This window comes from Empidonax traillii, unplaced genomic scaffold (genome assembly GCF_003031625.1).
Source record: "Empidonax traillii isolate 1590-97213 ecotype Southwest subspecies unplaced genomic scaffold, ASM303162v1 scaffold1137:size187146, whole genome shotgun sequence".
NCBI lineage: Eukaryota > Metazoa > Chordata > Aves > Passeriformes > Tyrannidae > Empidonax > Empidonax traillii.
The window spans coordinates 117,118-136,359 of NW_020956330.1; the positions used below are offsets into that span (position 1 = coordinate 117,118).

At 43.5% G+C, this 19,242-nt stretch overlaps 1 protein-coding gene across 3 annotated transcripts in view; it reads right to left on the bottom strand.

The window, feature by feature from the left end:
• The window catches only part of SOCS5 (suppressor of cytokine signaling 5), a 43,551-nt gene extending 25,366 nt beyond the window's left edge, over positions 1-18,185 (bottom strand). The window contains exon 1 of one of the 3 annotated variants that reach the window (XM_027905268.1): positions 18,119-18,185. The gene's annotated coding sequence lies outside the window, so the exon portion shown is untranslated. Of the gene's footprint in view, positions 1-5,369; positions 5,459-5,666; positions 5,685-18,118 lie in introns of those variants that run through there. The other 2 variants (XM_027905269.1, XM_027905267.1) reach the window with 2 other exon arrangements.
• Positions 18,186-19,242: the final 1,057 nt, after the last annotated feature.

The following is a 19,242-nucleotide window of genomic DNA, read 5'->3' on the forward strand; positions in this document are numbered from 1 at the left end:
TTAACTCAGAGGAGAAAAGAAATGAGAACACTGTGGATTAACTGAACGAGCTGAATAAAAACTGAGAAACTGTGTCAAAGAATCTGGGGACTCCAAGTGCATAATAGCACAGGTGCAATTTAAGACAGGTCAAACAGAAGCTTTATTAACTACCATCACATTTACAGCATCTTTTCTGGTTCCTGCCAGGTGATTTCAGAGACCCATCCCATATACTGTTTTGGAAGAAGGCAAGGAAAAGCATTTATTTCAATGTTAACAAAGCTAGGTACCCACCCCTGGGAGGGATGGACTCCTAAAGTCCTCTGCTAAACACCCCACATTTCTAAGAAGGACTCAAGCAGTAAATAAGGTGACAATATGAAGAGATGGCTCTTGGTGGAGCCCACAGGAGTGGCACATCCACCACTAGGTATTATCCTAGCTCCTAAGTGGAAAGTTAGAAACAACCACAGACTGTTAGCTTTGTGTTAACTACTCATCCAGCACATCTGAAGTAAGCTACTAATGAGTTTTAAAATTCTTCTTGTATATTTGACTTCCACATTCTATCCAAGTGAGATTTAATATATGCTTGAAAAATAGTACTTAATTTACCACTCCCCAACAGAAATCTGAAAATTAAAGACTTAAGAAAACAAAGCATCAACTAAGCTGTGTGTATAACCAAGTCTATCACACAAAGACACAAGTCAGCTGAAGATTAAAGATAATTTGCAGACTAAAATTAATTCACTTTATCCATATGCTACTTCAAAAAATAAGAGATCTCTTAATGCACTCATGGAATGATTAAAATGCCTCTTTCTACACAGATGACAAATGCAAATCCTCCTCCAAAACAAAGTTTAGTAATAGGTACTTCTTTCGTAAGGGAATCAGTCAGTAAATCAGGCTCTGCTGCCCAGGTCTTACTGCAAAACCAAAAACTCGAGGTACAGAGGCAGAATATATAGTTAGATATAAAAGCAAATCGACCTAAGCAGACTAAATTCAAGGTATCAGAAGTTTGAGATGTCTCAGAGATGGAAGTCTGGTGTTCAAGCTCTTTTCAAGAAACAAGGTACTTGCAGGTCTGCCCTACTAAACATGTTCATCTTTAGCTAGCCAAGTTCCATGGAGAAAAGCAATCACTACAAGATAAATTTTTGTTATTAAAAGCCAAAAGGTCTAAGACATTATCTAGAATCAGTTTTTATCACAGTCTAGATCAAGCCTAATTCATTCAACTGCAGTCCTTGAGTCTCTCTCTACCAGCCTAATGGGAATATGAAGTGGTAAGTGCCAGATATTTTTTATCCCAGAATTGCAATTCTTAAACCTATGACTGACATTTGGGTCTTGAGCAACGAGGCTCAAGTTATTTCATCTGGGAGCCAGGCTGATTGTTAAATTACTATCAAAATTCGTTCTGCTGAAGAACAAAAACGTTATCAGATTTACTACTGCAGAAAAACTATTTTTGACTGCTTCTACTCTACTTAAGGTTTTAAACAATCTTTCAAATTTCACCTCTGTAAATGTACTCCAATCAGAAGTCACTGAAGCACTTACTGTAAAAGTTTCTGCCTGCGAGAAACTGGTGCTCACTATAAGTATTGCGATATGTATTGCAGTGCAACAGTATCCTAAGAATGCTCTGGGCTTCCTCAACAACAATGAAAATATTTGTTATAAACACCTTGACTTGACACAGAGTACTTAAGTACCGCACTGAAATTGTTCTTATTCTGCTGCAGCAAAACAAAAACACAGTTCCTGACTTCTTTGATTCTTCAACTACTGTAAAGACCCAAAATTTCACAAGAAAGAAGAACTGGTTTAAATACTTCAGCTGATAATACAGAACATAATCAAGGAGTACCCAGCTAGCCATGAACACACCGTATAGGGCTATGTAAAGAAAATACTTCAGAGTCCTCAAGAAGTATTGTTTATCTGGGCCAGCCTCCATCTCCCCCTCCTTATCCCAATCTTTCAAAGATAGGCTTTAAACGTTTTGCAGCTGTCCAACATTACGGCTGAAGAATTCAACAACCACTGCCATGTAAAAGCACAGGGTGAAAAGCAACTACCACGTTATCTAAGAATTCGTGATCCTTTACAGAGCTAGAAGAGGTTCCTGACTGCAAACTTCTTCAGCAAAATCTGGATAAGGTCCTGAGAGCAGATAAACCTGTAAAATTATTCTTTCTTCCTTCCAGATAATTCTTCAAGTGAGTTCCTACCATATAAACTAGTGCAGACTATGCATAACTGCATTGAGTTTTAGCCAACCTCTCTCACAGCCAAAAATATCAACCCCCACCACTGCACACATTTTCTTACTGAGATTTTCAGAAGGTCTACATAATCTTATAACTACAAAGTTAGTGAGCCATTTCATATTTCCTGAAACTAAACCGCACATTAGATGATTCACCAATTAGTGTATTCATGGAGCTTTAAAAACCAATCAAAATCTCATTTTTGTTGAAAAATTTAACAGAAATGTCCAGCTGTATGCATGGAGAAAGCATGTGGGCTTTTCTCCTTTATTTAACTTAACTAACAGCTATGTTAGCTGGTGAAAAATATTCAGTGTGTCAAAGTTAATTTATCAAGCTGACAAAGTATAAGGGCTCCAGAAGGTATAGCATACATTTACTAAATTTTAAATACATTTTAACTAGATATAGCTCAAAGATTAAAATAAGTTGTCCAACAACCAAACCACACAAATGTGTATCACTTCAGGGCACTTCTTATTTAATGGAGCAATTGCATGTTTGTTTCAAACTCATGCACAGGTCAACATATCAGAAAAGTTGGTAATCCTTCAGACCCCAACCCCATAAATCAAAATGCATTTTTTCAAACTAGACAGGTAGCTCTGGAGGACAGAGGGCCTGTCAGTGCAGTGCAGGCCACGATCAGATGGAGGGGAGGCACTGCATGTTGCTCAACACAACCAAACCCTGTGTCTTACTGAAGCCTCTGGGCATAAATACCACAACATAAAACTAAGTGCTAATTTCCCCTGGGGTTGAAGAAGCTAGGAAGCACAGCTCTTGGGGGAAAAAAAAAAGGCAAGGAAACCGGCCTAAAACAGACAGCTACTTAAGGATTACTCAGCTAGCCAACCTATTCCAATATTTTGAAGTAAGAATTGATATTTTAGGAGTTTATGATGGAGCCTTTACATCTTTCATTCTACAAAGTCAGGAATATACAGTTCAAACCAGTAAACAAAAAGGTGTCCTGTTTAGACTTTACATTTCTTTTCAATATTTGTAGCAGTAAATAAAACATCAGCACTTTAACTAAATCTTAAGAATAGATAAACTTACTGTATGAAAGTTACATGGAGTGATCTGAATCCATGAAGTGCCAACCAAAAATTGAGCTATTTCACAACAGGCTATTACAGGACAAGGTGGTTTACAACTATTAACAACAATCATCACTTTTGTTTGATTAGACTAAAACACATCTCTTAACCTAAACCATAATGATTGAGACCAAAAATTGCATGCTACACCACCTCGGGTCACTAGTCCATCACGAAACCATGGGAATTGCCACATCTAATTCGATGAACAGTCACTCATCTCTCCAGAATCTTGCCGCAGAGTGACAGGTTTCGCATGTTTCAAAGAAGATTAAAAAAAAGCCCTTTCTGCTAGAACACAGTTGATTTCTAATCCCTCCCATCTGCTCTCTCTTTCTTAGATGTACCTGCCATCATTAAAAGAGCAATAGAAGAGAAATTCTAGATATTCGTCCAAGGACTAACCCAGTCGTTTTTCCAATACTCTCTTAATATGAAGTCATGTCAAGCTGTTGCTACCCAGCTTTCTGAACTCGCTGGCTGGTTTGTACTGCTAATGCAATTCTGAAACCAGAGTAGATGGAGGACATCTAGACCAACTGAGAAATCGGAACAGATTTCATCAGCTCAGTCCATCGGGTCTCAAAACTGTTTTGGTTTATCCTTTTTGCAGTTTGCTTTGGACTGACAAAGAATTCACCCTAGAAGTATAGTTAGTTCCCTCTGCCATACTACCTCAGGTCCAAAATGTAAAGAAATAAATCTCTTCTGACAGAGACCCTATTGCTAAGACTATTGCTTTGATACCAGGTCCACTTGAGTATCTTGGTTTATGGATTGACAACTGAATGAAGTAGGAGGTTGCTAACTCGGAAACTTGCCTCCTTTCAAATCACTCACTGCAGCAAACTCATCAGCTGGGGATATTCAAGGTAACGGGGGTTATGTTTGGGCTGAGAGGTGCACGGCATCTTCAGCAGGAAGCCTTTAACGGCACAAACCTGCACGACAGGAGGTCTCGAGGTGCATAGACCACATCTCAAGATTTCTGCGGATGTAACCTTCCCAAACCACACTGGCATTAGCTTCAGTGAAATCGTATTTGGTTTGCATGGCACAGCCAGGGATCACACCTCACATGATGGGATATGGTACCCCATATAGCATAAAATTTACAGCTTACAATCAGAAACGTTGCAGAAAACTTCAAGAAGCTCTCAAGAGGAGACAGGAGGGGGGGAAAAATGAAAGAGGGAAGGATTCTGTAAATATTCAAGGAATGGAAACATAACTCCTGTACATGCTGCATTTGTAAGAATAGAAGATCAGATGATACACAACCCTGATAAAATAAACATATCAGAGACAGAAATGTATTCCATGGGATCAAGCTACTGTGGTTCAGTGCAAGTACTGAGGTACAAAGTTAACAGCAGCAGCAGAAATAACTCGATTTACTGCTTCTACAATTCCAAGAATCCATTCATAACTCCGAGTCAGACACTCATAACGACCACTTCCAAACTTTTACGGACGCTCGCGGGGGACGCGGCCCGATGCTCAGCGCGCCCCGCTCCGCAGAACGGGTTAACAGGAGCTCGTGCGCCCCAAGGGCTCTTCACTGGCAATTTTTCCAGGGCGATTTCCATACGGACAAACGCGCGAGCAAACCCAGCGCGGCGGCGGACAGCCGGCCCCCCGCTGCTCCTGCAAAGCCCCACAGCCACCCCGGGAGCCGACACCGCCCGGGGCAGGCGGGACCCCCCATCCCGGGGCCTCGCGGCGAACGCTCCGGAGGGCGGCGGGACCGAGCGGGGCCGCCCCCACACACCACCCCCGCCTCCCCGCCCCGGCGCCCTTCTCCGGGCCGCGGGCACCCAGAGCCCTGCCCGCCCCTTCCCGCGGCTCCCTCGGGCCGGGACACGGCGGCAGCTCCCGCCCCGCTCCCACCCGGAGCCGCGGCCTCGGCGGGCGGCGGCAGCCTGTGGCCGCCGGGGGGCGAGCGGAGCAGGCGGGTCCCGCCCGCCGTGCCCGCGCCCCGACCGGAGGCAGCACCTACCGCTGCGCCGTCCCGGGGGGGGCAGCGGCGCCTCAGCGCCGTCCCGGCGGGGGCAGCGCCCGTAGCATCCCCGGCCCGGGCCCGCCGCCGGTGCCGCTCCCGGAGCGACCGGACCGAGCCCCCTCCCTCCCTCCGCCCGATGGAAAATAGTTCCCCGGGCCCCGGAGCCGAGACACCGGGAGCGACACCTCGCCGGCCAATGAGAACCGACCTGGCCCCCCGCGGCGCCAATGGGAGCGGCGGGCCGGAGGGGGCGGAGCGTCACCCAGCCAACCGGGGCGCGGCGCTAGCACTGACCCGCTAGGATGGCTCCGATTGCCTCCATTGACCACCATCTTGGAGACGGGCGCGATGCCCGGCCTGGGAAGGGGCTCGCCGGGAGGCGGCCATTTTGGGTGCGGGCGGAATCACGTGGGGGGGCGGGCGGGGAAGAGGCGGCCGAGCGGAGCCCCCGCCCCGCCGGGAGCCGGAATTCCCACAGGACACTCGGCGTCAGAGCCGGAACGGCGGTGCAAAGATGACTTTTGCAAGCGTAACTCCCGAGGCGGCCGGATGCTGCGCTAAGCGATGGCTCCGAGAGCTGCGCAGGCAGGGACCGCCCCGACACTGCGTTTGGAGCAGTCAGGAGGCTCCTTGTAGGATGAAGGGAGCTACGAGTGCTCACGCGTGGAGACCCTTGGGAACACTCAGGTGTTGTCAGAAGGGAGTAATGCCCCGTTCCAAACAGTTTCCTCTGCCTTCCTCCGTAGCAAATCCATTGCTTGGCTACAGTACAGGTGAAGTTACATCTGATCCCACCGGGCAAAGGAATCACTCCTTGCTGCACCAGGGCAAAAAGACACCCGGTATTCCAAGGAACAGAGCACAGTGCAGCTTTCTGTATCTGGCACACACACAGTGGGACACTACAGAGCAGAGGGTGGACAGTTAGATGGGAAGAAACGTCCAGATGTCAAGTTGAGAGGGAAGGGTCCCTGGGTGGTGCCGCACTGGAAGCCCGCAGCAAGCAGGGAATGGTGGAGGACAGTTCTCTTCGCCATCCTTCTCACTGACCTTCGAGGAGGAGATGGAGTGTGTGCTCAACAAGTTTGCAGGTGACGCTAAAGCAGGAGTGCTGGAGGACAGCGCTCCTTTTAAAGGGATCGAGACTGGCTGGGGGAATGGCCTTACAGGAAGTGTATGAAACTCAGCAAGGACAAATGCAAGGAGATTCAACAAGTCCAGCACTTGGGAAGGAAGAGCCCTCTGCAACAGTACAGGGTGGGGACTCGTAGGCTGGGGAGCAACCTTGCAGGAAAGGATGTGGGGTCTCAATGGACAACAGGTTGGCCATGAGCCAGCAATGTGTCCTGGCAGCAAAGGAGGCCGAAAGCATCCCAAGTCATACCACCAGTTTTGGGTGCAAAAAAAACCTCGAGAAACTAACAGTGGAGGCTAGCAGGGGAAGGTGCAGTGCTTGCCCTGTGAGAAGAGTCTGAGGTAACCAGCACGGTTTACCTTGGAGAAGAGACATCTTTAGAATAATTCAGCATAGAGAACATTCCCTAGCATATACGTTACCAACAAAAATCCCAAAGATGAAATAATACACTGTATAAGCAATTCTGCACCTTGGAAGAGGATGAAAAATATAATGAAACATACATAATTGATGTTAGTTGCATTTAAAATGATACTGATGAGGCCAATGTGTGAATTTACATTTGTAGAGCAGGGTAGCACTCATGAAGGATTCATGTGCACCCTTGCACAAACGCAGCTAAATTGCCACTTGGCAGTCCTACGTACACAGCACAAGAAAGAACGAGCTAGCAAGTAGCAACAGCAAGCAAAATAAATACAGAGCCAGCATAGCCAGCCTCTAGTCAGCCTTAACAGTTCATCATGGGGAAATGCAAGGTTCTGCATCTGGGCAGCAGCAGCCCTAGGCACCTGCACGTGCTGGGGACTGACCCAGCAGCTTTGCAGAGAAGGATCTGAGGGTTCTGGTGGGCACCAAATTGAACATGAGCCAGCAATGTGACCTGGCTGCAGAGAAGGATAACGGTATCCCGGGCTGCATCAGGAAGAGTGTTCCCCTCTACCAGCACTAGTGAGGCCACAGCTGGAGTGTGGTGTCCAGTTCTGGGCCCCCCAGTACAAGGAAGATATAGAGCTATTGGAGAGAGTTCAAGAGAGGATCGCTAAGGTGATTAGGGGATTGGAGCACCTCTCCTGTGGAGAGAGGCTGGAAGGGATGGGATGTTCCAGCTGTAGAAGAGAAGGCTCAGAAGAGGATCTCATCAAGGTATATAAATACCCAAAGGGAGGATATGAAGAGAATGGAGCCAGGCTCTTTACAGTGGTGCCCACTGGCAGGACCAGAGGAAAATAGACACAGACTGAAACACGAGATGTTCCGCATGAACATTAGGAAACACTTCTTTGCAGCAAGGTGACCAAACAGTGGAACAGGTTGCCCAGGGAGACTATGGAGTTTTCTCACTTTTAACCTTTTGATTCTCTCCCCATCTGACCAGGGGAGAGTGGGGCTTAGCTGCCAACTGGGGTTAAACCACAACAATCTTTTCTGCAGTTATCCAACAGTGACTCCGCTTGTCTAGAAGTTCCATAAGTCAGTTTTAACTTCAGCTTACAGGCTATTTCACCTTTTAATTAGTTCTGTAAGAAACTGTAACATTTTCATTTCCAGTATGTAGTAAATAATTTTATGCAAAATACCTAAAATCTTCTCAGAAATATAAGGTTTTAGTAACATAAACCCTCGTCATCTCTTCATATTCGTAGAGCAAGTGTTCTTGATGTTACCATATTTTTCAGGATTAAGGTTCAACAACAGTCTTCATCTAACAAAAACACCTGCCATTCTGGCCTACTACTTGGGCAAAGAACTAGTAACTGAATAGAGGGAAATAATCAACCGCTTTGTTCTTTCTACTGTGTTTCATTTTGGGGATTTGATTATAGGACGGATTAAATAAAGAAAACAGTCTTGCTACTTGCTATAAACAAGAAGAAAAATTCCTAATACCAGGAGAGCTAGGCTGGAGCCAGAGCTTAAACAGGATGGAGGTGTGCAGTTGGTGGTTATCATGCCCAGGCTTCACCAGCCTAATCCACACAACTGTGGGATTTACTTTGATTTTGTGAGGGAGCATTGGTGCAAGGGACCAGCACTGAGACCTCATGTGCATGACGCTACTTGCTGTGATTTTTCTGCACTAATGTGCCCGTGTGGACATCTGAAGAGCTCTATGAGTAAGACTTAGAAGGATATGAGAAAGCCATGGGTCTTTGTTGGTGCTCCAGACTAGGAGGATGCAAGGAGCCTATTGGAAAAAACTGGTCCACCTCCTTTCTCAGGATGTGCACACCCTCTTGAATGAAAATCAGTTGTCTTGGAAAATATTTGGGCAACTCCTTCTTTCATAAGGCATTTCATTTTCCCGATGGAGGGCAACGGTCCATTCATTGTGGTAGGACAAGGGGACGCTGTGAGGAAACACCACTTGGAAGAAGGTGATCAGAGGCTGGAAACTGAGCAGGCTGCTACCTCCCACATTGGCTTGCTTTCATCTTGCAATGTTTATTTCCCAGGCACGCTGCCAGCCTGGGGTGTGTGCTGCCAACGAGCAGCTCAGCACTGCTGGGCATGCCGTGCACAGTGCCCTCCGCCTGCCACTCCTGGGGGACACTGCCCACTGTGCACTCGGCCACCGTGGTTGTTTCACCAGCCCCGAGCTGCCACATTAACTGTGTTTCCTTAGCCCAGCTCTGCTGGATCGTTGCTTCCCAGTGTGTCCCTGGCTGATCTGCTTCTGTGCTGAAAATTGTCTGACCCTGGCAACCTCTGCAGCTCTGACCCTGAGCACTTTCTCCCACTCCCTTCTCCAGAGTTTATCCTCTCTCCCTTTGATGCTGCCTCCTTACTTCCAGCCTTTTTCCATTCAGAGTGAAACTACATGACCACTCCTCTCTCCTTTAGCCAGGCAGAGAAGAATAATTAGTGATGGAAAATCTAAGCTAATAACAAGTTAGGAGAGCTGGAAGAAAAGAATAACCACTTTCACTGTCCTGCAGAGGAAATCTTGGTGTCTGTGGATAAATCCCGTCAGCAAACAACACCTTGAAGCAGAAGGCTGATGGGCACTAGATAAACCACAGAGGCTTGGGAACAGGGACTTGCAATAGGGACAGAGACCTCTGCAAAGCAAAAGTGGACAATCCTGGGTAAGGTAGAGCAAATGCAGAGTCTTGTCTGTGTCTAATCTAACAAACGTAATCCTGACATGGTAAAGATTTAGGATTAGGAACGGAGGAACCTCATCAGCAGGCCAGCCAGCTCCATGTGGCTGGGCACCTTCACCTACCAGGTACTGCCCTGCTTTGCCTTCACTGACCTCTGACAGTTTTGCTTGCATGTGAAATGAGCCACAGCACATACTGATCTGGTTGTTCACAAACAGACTCATTGCTAATTTTGCAGGACCAAAAGTTCTATCTTGCCTAAATGAATAGAAGGCAAGTTTGCACTTAAAAAAACCGTGAGAACCTCAGGTAAGAGAAGGAAAATGTACTTTGGAAACGTTGACCTGAACATCCAGCACTCCTGCCCTGTCCAGGGACTGCCCTTCAAAGAAAAGGCAAGGCTGCTAAAATGACTGGACCAAACTGGAAGATGTGAGTGCAAATGATTTTAACCTGGGCTAACTGAACATGACTAGAAGTAGAGGGGCGTGAAATAAGGATACCCTGGTGTAATCACTGTGGTGGAGGAAGAGCTCAGAAAGTTACTTGCTTTCTCATTCAATCCTTTGCTTTCCTCTGCCTGCTCCTCTGCAGCTGAGCTGGGGAAAAGACCTAGAGCCTTTCTGATTTTTTTCCTGAAGCTGAGTCATTTGGGCGGATGAAATAAGAACATCCATGATGCTCCTTTTTCCATCATTCCTTATTTTGAATAAGCATTGACACCAAGGCTGAAACATCACCTTTCTGATTTGGTTTCAGGTTCCCCACTTTGCACAGGTGTTAATAGTGATTCCTCCTGCCAGAAAAAGGACAGCCAGGCTCCAGGACAGCTTCAGGCAGGCACAACACATGCAGTGACTTTCAAAAGAACTCTGACATGTCCAAGCACCACCCAAGACTGTAGTGTGTGGTCTTGATCTTTCTTTTACTGAGTAATACAAAGCAACTGCTAGAACCGGTCCCTAGCCTACCCTCTTTTGCTTATATGTTTGTTCATTAAGTAGCTTCCAATCATCCCAAGAGTCAAGAAGTCTGTTCTTGCAGGTGCAAGGAAGGTATTATTTAAAAATATTTTCCTTTGAAATGGATTTATTTGTGATCTACTCTGGCGCTCTATTACTAACTTATGAGCTGACATACTTTTGTTACCAGTAAACAGTAGCAACCATGATATTAAAATGACAGGGTCTGGAGGTTTTGAGAGGAAGGTAGACCGTTTGCAGAAAGTCAGTGCTTAGCATTTTCTGAAAACCAGGTCCCTCTTTAAGGTATTTCAAAATGAACACATAAAAGCAAAGAAACCCCAAATCATTAGTTGCTTTTGAAAATTTTAGCTAGGAAACATTTTTTTTTAGTGCTGGTTGTGGAGTCATTAATTATCATTGCACAGAATGTAATAACAAACCAGAGCTCCCCAATGGGCAAAAGCAAACCACTTCTTCTCTAGTTCTTTTTTTTTTTTCTTTTTTTACAGCAATAATAAAACATATTATTATGCACTTCCAACCATGAATGTTCTCCAAAGCAACTTGATATTAAACCCCAAATCATCTAAATGGATGAATTTTTACAGATTGTTACAGCAGGGCAAGCCAGGAATGTTATTAGAGTGGCCTGAGGCACAGTGCTGTTTCATGGAAAACGAGGAACAGTTAAAAATTTAAAGTGTTCCAAAATTCATTTTCTCAAAAGGGATTTGTGGCACTGCTGACATTAAAGCTGTTCCTATTCAAGCAGCTCTATTCCCGATGAGACCTTTGTTTGTGCCTATTTAGTCTGAAGGATCTGGTTTATTTCACCAGGGCAGAATACTAATGTGAGCTAGTGGTTCTGTTGTCTGGACTTGTTTAGTTTTCCTTCCTTTCTTCAGCAGCAATGCATTTGCATAATTTTTTTAGGCTCCAGCAACAGTATGAAAAGATTGGGTTGAAATCTAGTTAATGCCACCCAGATGCACTCCAGGTTTGTATTTTTAGTGCCGGTCCCTGTGGCTGCACACTGTACTGCGGGATTGGCAGACCACACCTTCCACGATTCCACAAGGAAGACTGTTTTTCAGCACCTGTAATAGCACTTACATTGGCAGGATTCACTGCTAGTTAGAAAGAGGTGAAGCAAAATGATGTGTAACTCTGACATCTGACACCAGCATCAACAGGGTTGTGTTACGTGGACCAGGGGTTTTGAATGTAGGTATGAGCAACCTACAAAGTTGCTTTAAAATATCTCTTTGTTCTTCAGGTCCCTTGATTGTCAGCATAGTTTAAACTGAAGCAGCTGAACAGTCCCCAAGAATATTTGTGCAAGCTGTATTCTTCTGTGGCAGTGCCTACTAGGAGGTGGTTTGGGAAACATTCTGGTTGGTGGCTTCACTCCACTTGGAGATTTCCACACTGGCAGCAAAGAAGTTTTGAACTTGTTCCGTGTTTTCAAAGTACTGAAGTTCAGCGATGTAGGATTTAGGTCTTAGAGCTCTTGCTCTCTTAGAAATCTGATTTATATTCAGTAATGTTTGGTGTTGGTGGCTACTAACGTGATTTCTGCAGGCTGACAGACAAACTTAAAGAATGGAAGAAAGTGTTGGAAGAGTGCATACAATGTCAAAACAACTGAATTGTTAAATGATCTTGTGTCTGAGCATGTGCATGTGTGTATGCATAAATATAAATGTTTATCAGTAGCAAAGTACTAAAAAAAGAGAGAACACATCTCAAATTTTCTTAACTCTCAGTCAAGAAACATAGAAAATACAGTGTATTTCTTTGGGTTTGGGGTTTTTTGTCGTTGTCGAGGGAAGGATATAAACTGGGAGACACAGCTAAAGCCATAACTGAGGAGAGCGGCATAAATGAAAATTTTATGAAAATGAGAGTGAAAGGGATAGAATGATAATAAACATACAAAATTAATCCAGTGTCATCTATATAAGGATAAACTCAGTTTGTGTTAAAATTAGTGCCTATTTCCTGTATCAAGGTTGTCTGGATTTACTGCAGATCGGATATTAAAAGATATTGTCCTTAGTGCACAAGTTCAATAAAGACTTGATGCTTTCTTCTCTTGAAGCAAAGCCACAGAAGGACAAAGTCACATAATAGTTGAGGTTGGAAGGGACCTCTGGAGGTCATCTTGTCCAAGCCCCTGCTCGAGCAGTGTCAGCCAGTACAGGCTGCCTAGGACTGTGTCCAGTTTAGTTTTGAATATCTCTAAGGATGGAGACTCCAGTAGCTCTCTGGCCAACCTGTGTCAGTGTTTAATCAACCTCACAGCAGAAAAGCATTTTCTTGTGTTCAGGTTGAATTTCATGTGTTTAAAATTTCTGCCCTTTGCCTGTTGTCCTGTCTCTGAGCACTACTGAGAAGATTGCCTCCTTCTTCTTTTCTCCCTCCCATCAAATATTTGTACTCATGGATGAGATCCCCCTTCACTTCCTTTTCTCTGGCCTGAACAGTCCCACCTCTCCCAGCCTCTCCTCCTACAAAAGATGCTCCAGTCCTGTAATTATCTGTGTGGCCTCGTGCAGGCTGGACTCTCCCCAGTAAGTCCCCACCCCTCTTGTTCTGGGCAGCCCAGAACTGGACACACTACTCCAGTAGTTGACCACTGGGGTGTGGCCTCACCAGGGCTAAGTAGAGGGAAAGGATCACCTCCCATGACCAGTGTTCCTCCTAATGGAGCCCAGGATGCTGTGGAGTGCTGTTTCCTGGGTGCACACCTACACTCCCAGCTACCTGTGAGGCTGAATCTGCCTGATGGCTTGAGCCCAGGATTAGCAGGCTGTGAGGAACAGGTGTCCACAGAAAGGCCAACAGCAGTATGGTGATCCTCAGGGAGCTCAGGCTGCCTAAGGAGGAGTGAAACAGGCTAGGCTGGAAATGGAGAGGGCCAAAATTCTTGGCAATAGCTAAATTTAAAAAATTGAGAAGGTTTTAGATGTGAATTTTAAACCTAGAAGGGAATTAGATTGTCTGAAACGTGCTATATTTTGAAAATATTTCAGTGAGGGAAAACTTGTATCACATGTTCAGCTGACCAAATAGTAGCTAATAACTTTCTAAATTAGTTTTCTAAGCCTTATCTCCTGGGTCAGAACAGGGAGAACAAAGGGAGCAGAGGTGACTAATTTAGGCAAGTTACCTGGTAACAGAGCCAGGCAAGACAACTCCTGGATCTCCTGCCTCACACACCCACATACACATACACACACACCGTGGTTTGTTACTGTAATTAGCACTGAACAAAGCACATGTGTCAAGCACATACCTCTTCCCGAGCCTGCACAGTCGGGCAGCAATACACCCCCACCGTGGCTTTGCTTGCTCAAGGTAAGGTTAGGCACCGCCTCATTTACTCCTGTGTCATCCTGTTCTCGTGGGGTGACAGTGAAAACAGTGAGCTGTGGGGCATTGGTGTTGTTTCCCACAGGCACATACCACACTGTTGGGGATCTTTTCCAGTTGCTATTCTGGACTTCAAATGCGTTGTTGGGATAGACTTTGGTTAAGTCACCCAGGTTGCAAAATGGGCTCAACAACAAGCTGCGTGTCTCATCAGACCTTTGGTTCACCAAGTATTTCCGTGAATGCCGTGCTTCATTGCCAGCTACACAGACCACTTTTGCATCTAGGATGGAGTCTGCTTTTGGAAATGTCCATCAGGACCAAGATGGACTTGAGGTATGCAGACATAGACGTGTCTGAGAAATCAAGCAGCAAGTTATGGTTGTTTTCAAGCCTCTTGAGGTGAGAGGAGGCCTCAGGGGTACATCTCAAAGTGTAAAGCAGTGACCAGATTAAAGGAGATTTAAAGCACAGATTAAAGGAGCCCTTATTAGAGAACACACTAGAAGAAGTAGGACAACTAGAACATTTTCTCTGGATGTGCTCAGAACCACATTACGAATTGTTTCAAAGAGCAGTGGCTTATGACTAAATGAGACAGCTTAAAGGGGGTTTGGACATCATATGTCTCATCTTTACCACAGGTTTAGCCTTGCATGGGCAAACAGTCCAATTCTAGCACAAGGGGTGTTTAATTTCTTACTAAAGGATGCTATTTAAATGTTGGCAGTTTGAATCAAGGGTGAAGTGCTAGATTTTTATGCTATGACTCTTAAGGCCCCTCTTCTCCACTCTTTTTTGGGTTGAAAGCCCACTGGGGTTAACCTGCATGTATTGGCTGGGTGGGAGCACAACTTATGGTCAAATACTACTGGCTCCAGTGCTTATTTTCCTAAGCAATCCTTTTGTCTCCAGTCAGGCTATTTCCATTGATAAAGACCATTCTTGTTGTAAAGGAATGTACTAGTAGGTTTTTTTATTTGTAACTGGCAAAAATGAGGCCTTTCAGCTGGAAGCATCCCTGAAGTGTATGTAGTGAATGACTAGAATAAGATTTGAAAAAACTCAAACATTCATGCTGATCTTGCCTTAAAACTTAAATATCAGAGTTTCCTATCTTTGAAATATCTAACTCCCACCAATTCCAGTGAAATAGATATTAATTACCCTTGAGAATTTGAACCTGGAGCATAGCAGAAGGCAAAATATAAATCACAGAAAGGCATAGTAGAAAAATAATTATATTATAAAAATAACTTGTAGTGCTGTTGCAGTGAATGTTCTGCACTTGGAGGTCTCCTTTAAAAGGATTTACAAGGTTTATAAACCTGGTTCTAAAATATTTTAGAACTCAAATCTGAGGTAGATCATGATTTTTTTTTTTTTTTTTTTTTTTTTTTTTTTTTTTTTTTTAGATTGCCACAACCACATGTATGGTTCTTCAGCTGAAGAGGTTTAGCTTACAAGAATGAGTATGATTTTCCTGACAGGCTCTATTTTCTCCTGTGTGTATTTGATAATATAAGCTACAGAATCACTCAGTTGTTCCAGTTAAAGACTATACCTCTGCAAAGTTCTAAAAGTAGGCTCTCAAATCAGCTTGTTTGAGACAAGAAATTATATTGATTCTTACTGGGAACGAGATATGTATTAAGCTTTGATGTTAGCTACCACCTGTGGGAAACATTAAAAGAAATTGGTCAGAATTAAACTCTGCCTGTCAGGAAATGTAAGCCATGAGGCTAGTCCTAAAATCTAGGTGATTTTGGCTCACTAAGCCAAATTTTCATTTTTAGGCACAAAACACTGTAATTATAACCAGGCAGTTTATACCTGAAGACAGACAATGAACTGTCCCGTTGCCTAGATGGCACATAACACTTTGGGTGTGTTTTTGAATGAGATGCTTTTTGATGTACTGAATCTGGATATGCTTATCTTGTGTTCAATAGAACATAACAGGTTTTTGGGTGCCTTGTAATCCCACTTAGTGAAATCAAAACATTCAGGTAGCTTTCCACTTTCATCACCTATATTATATCACTTATCAACCAACTCAAGGCTCTATATTTTAATCCCTGGAAAGACTGCTATATCTTATGTTTCTCAGAATCTCCCCAGGTCACCCAGGTAAAATGCAGATGGTAAATCTGAGCTGCCCATTCAGAGCTGGACCCAGCTCCGTCATGCCCTGGACTTGGCCTATGCTTAGTGAGAAAATTACTGTAGTGCCATCTAGTGCTACTCTGCTGATCCTTGCATTTGCTGTATAGTTTCCAAGGACATTGCTCTTGATTCATTATTTATAGCTCTAAATACTCTGAAATCTTGAAAATGCAATTAACTTGTCAACATTCCCTTCTCCCCCCCAATTTTTTTTCTCAGGCAAGTCATGATATACATTATATACAGTTCTGTAACAGGCTTTCCAGCAATGCATTAAATTTGGCTCTGAGCAGTGTGACAGTGTGGAGTGGGGAAGGAACTGGAGATTATCTTGCAAAGAGCATGTGTTCCTGTATCTTCAAAATGTGCAACTTTTAAATATAGGAATGCAGAAATCGCTCAGGAAAGTATGCCTAGAGAAGGGGAGGAATCCTTGCTTGCAAAGATGATTTTTTAGCATCAAACTCAACCCAGTTGGTGAAGAAACTATTCTTTTCCCTGTATATATAGGGTGCTATCTCTATTGAAAAATCCGCAGATTACCACACCCTAGGAGATGAAAAGGACTTCCATGACTTTCTATGCAATTCTGTTACACAAAATGTCCCTTGTTCATGTAGCAATTGTCTGTTAACTCATATAACTCTCCTACGTTTCTAGGCTGGGAGCACTAGAGGATTTTGGTACTGATGTGGGAGAGCTGCCCTAAAAGTAACTGTAGCTGAAAACCAGTTACCCAAAAGGCAGCATCTGTCTGTCTGCAGCCTGGAGCAGTGTGTGCCTTGAGACACCTAATGCCATATTTTCGAAGTATTTTTAAAATATTACTACAAAGACAGTCCTAGTGGGAAACCAGTGGGAAATAAGCACTTGGGGGCTTGTGAAGATCCTGCTGGGTTCCTGTCTACATCTGCAGAAGTTTTTAAATCTGACCTCAAGACACCTTGTGGGCAAGTAAACGTGCTTTGTTAAATGTGACACTGATTTTGTGAGCTGTGGTACAGTGTGACCTGTGGCCTGTGTGATTAAAAAAGTAGCTGCTGTTGCCAGATGTTCCACGTGTCTCCCTAGGACACTTATTTAGAGTGCTGGCAGCATCTACCTCCAAGCAGTCCAGCACCCCCAGGGCCAAATGGCTATTTCTGTTTTCTTGAAGAGCTACAATGTCAAAACATTTATCTGAAGCAGTTTGAGGCCATGCCCATGATAGCAACTAGGGAATTAATAATTTCAGCTATGTAACAGGTTCCACTTAAGCCAGTAAAGCCTATTCTATGATTTCTTTCATCTCACAATCATTATATAGTTCAAGAACTATAGTGGGCTTGTTCTTGAAAAGTCCTACTGACACTTCCAGCCTTTTCATCACACCTTCAATACGGATCTAAAATTAGACTCTGTTCCTGAAATGAATATATTGCTCTTCAATACACAAGCTACAAATTTAACAGTAAATTCTTGTCTTAGTGTTGCATTAGCTTAAGGTAAGATAGGAAGTTTTAAGCTTTACCACACCTAAGATAATAAAATAAATAATTGAAATTGTTTTCCAAGTAATCTGCTTGAAAGTTATAGCATTTTATTAGCTAACAGAGCAAATTTGCCTGAGAGCAGAACTACAGGTAAGAGAGTCAAATAGGTAAGAGAAGGAATATCGTAAAATTCTAAATAAATATTTATCAAGAATTTAACCCAGCATACAAATCTAGAGGCATTATTGCTATTTTTTTAAAACTTAGGAATAGGGACAAACTTCCACATACTTGATATAAATGTCTAGACCTTATTTTATTTGAGTGAATTCATGCCTATTTAATAAGCAGAATGGTGCCAACAATTTTATAGAAAGCCCCACATGTATTTTTCCTCTGGAATGTCTCCAGGCAAGTCACACTCTTGAAAAAAAATTTTTGGCTCTCATCCTGCAAAGGCTTGTGTATGTGTCAAGTTTTACATGCTGAGAAGAGCCTCACTGATTTAAATGGAGCTACTCACAAAGTAAAATGTTAAGCCTCTGCACAGATTTCACCAGGCTCAAGATTTCTGTTTGAGATACATTTATGTATTCTCAACCTTCCTTTTGAAAGGGCCCCTACTGCCTGTTGTTTGTTTTTTGTGTATCCAACACTTTCTGTAGCTGTTCTAGTATTACTCCAGCCTGAATTTGCTGGAACATTTCACAGGATCCTGCAAATTGTGCAAGAGGAAACTGCAAGAAGGAAACCTACACAGTCTATACTTTGCATAGATCAAGACGACAATTCATGATCCTTTGAACAGTATTCATAGATGTCTGTGAGTTAGTGAGAGATGGAATTTGATCCAATAAAAAAATGTCTCACACTCAGCAGGAGTAAGGATGCCCCCACCCCGCCCCACCCCATGAATGCCAATAACTTTGATTTTTAAATAAAGTTTCTAGTGCTGTTCCTGAAAAAAAGTCAAATGTGATTTGAGAATGACACAGTTTAGTACCACCTTCTGTGGAAGGAGTCCACAGAAGGTAATTTCAGAGCCTCCACTGCTGTCCAACGCCTGCTCAAATTGCAAAGGGATGAAAAAACCTGATGTGAGAAGACACTTTTCAGATTTTGCCATGTAAGTTCTACAGAATGACAGCAAGCCTAATGTCTTCCTGAAGTCTTTGAGGTGACTGTATAAGCTATTTCAGAGGTGTTCACTGTCTATCTTGGCTCATGCTCAAGCTAGAAAACTGAAAGCGATGATTTATAATTACCATCTAACTGGCATCCATTTGGAACATATCACAGGAACTGTGGGAAAGACTTATACTGCTTAATTTAGGAATTTTACTTTCCATTCTATGTTAACTCTGATAAGACTTCCAATTTTAAGACTATGCTAAATATGTCTTAGCAGTAAAATATACCAAATGTGCAAACGAGCTATCTAAATTTTACTCTTTTTTAAAGGTTAGGATTACATTTCCTTCTTACCTAGAAAGCATTTCACATTTTGTGAGCACAGCATATTAAACAAAATTGAGCTGATTGACAGTGTCACAGCTAAAGACATTACACAACTATCTCATTCTTTTAAAATGTCAAATAGATGTTCTACTCTGGTATACTTCAAACTGTGTGAGAGATTTAGATATT